The sequence below is a fragment of the Nematolebias whitei genome, chromosome 7 (assembly GCF_014905685.2).
Source record: "Nematolebias whitei isolate Nwh7 chromosome 7, NemWhi1, whole genome shotgun sequence".
Classification (NCBI taxonomy): Eukaryota; Metazoa; Chordata; class Actinopteri; order Cyprinodontiformes; family Rivulidae; genus Nematolebias; species Nematolebias whitei.
In genome coordinates this window covers 45,179,912-45,181,299 of record NC_056504.1, presented here as the reverse complement: position 1 = coordinate 45,181,299, position 1,388 = coordinate 45,179,912, and positions in this window count along the sequence as shown.

Sequence of the window (1,388 nt, the reverse complement as noted above, 5' to 3'; positions counted from 1 at the left end):
ATAGATAGATAGATAGATAGATAGATAGATAGATAGATAGATAGATAAGCACTGAGCTGAATGTGCCTCCGCATCATTGACTCATACTTCATCCAGTCGAGGTCACAAAATAAAAAATGTCTGAACTGTTTCATTGCTTTTTCTTCCAAGTCATCCTGCACTCCAGCATTTCAGTCGTTTCCATTTCCACTGATGTAATGCTGAATAAAGGAAAGCATTACTCTTTAAGGGCTTCAGGCTTTTACAGCAAGAGCTTTACAAGAGTCTCGTTGCCATTTAAAAAGCTCACATTCACAGCTATTTCAGCTGAATAAATTAAAGGAAATTTACTTAATTTCATAATAGATTTTTCACAGAAAATTACAAGAATTTTTAAGGTTTTTTTTATTTTTATTTTTTTATGTGATTGCATCAGGTTAAAAATTCAAGCCATATTTCCTCTGTTAATTCAATGTATAAATGTGATTATTATTTTTTTTTTTTCATGTGAGAAGTTGTGGCTGTAAACATGTTTCCAACATGCAAAATATCTTTTTAAAAACCATTATACCACATTTTATTTTATCATGTTTGTATGTATAAAAGTGTATGATGTGATCATGTGACAATCATGTTTTATTGTAAAAATATTTACATTAAATTTAGAAGATTACACTTTTTCTGCTCCTGTTTTCAAAATATTCTGCCCATTTTTGAGAGTATTGAGAAAATGTGTTATGTGACAAAAAATATTTTTTATTACTATTCTGCTTGACTGAATGTTGTAAAGTCAAAGTCCATTTTTATTTTTTATTTCACACAAATCAACACAATCTGCTAACTGAAGATAAAAGATGAACTGATGAATTTAAATACACATTCATGCAGACACATACAGACATATCCACACACATGGAATCATAAAAGTACTAATATAAATAAATGATGGGCTTTTGCAAATAGGTACATTTTAATATAGAAATATTTACAGTGGGGGCTCCTTTTGAATTCACAGACAAAGCATTTTATTATATTGGGGCACGAATCCAAAAGGAATCTTCCTGACTTGGAAAAGTTACGATAAAATGATTGTAAAAATACTTAATGCTTCATTGATTTACATCACATGTAAAGTCACAATGAATTAAAAATTAAACTCATTAACTGCTTGAACAATGCTAATTATTTACTTTAATCACTACACATTAATGAAAGTTATGTGATAATTCATGAATGAATGAATGAATATGACTTGGCACAGTATGAAATAACCTTTTTATAAATGTTGCCAACTCCACACTGCTCAAGATCTTGGATATTTTTTTTTTTTTTTTATCTGTTAGACTAAAAGGATTATAAATAACAAATATGTATTAAAATCCTTAAATCAACAGTTGCATTACTTCATT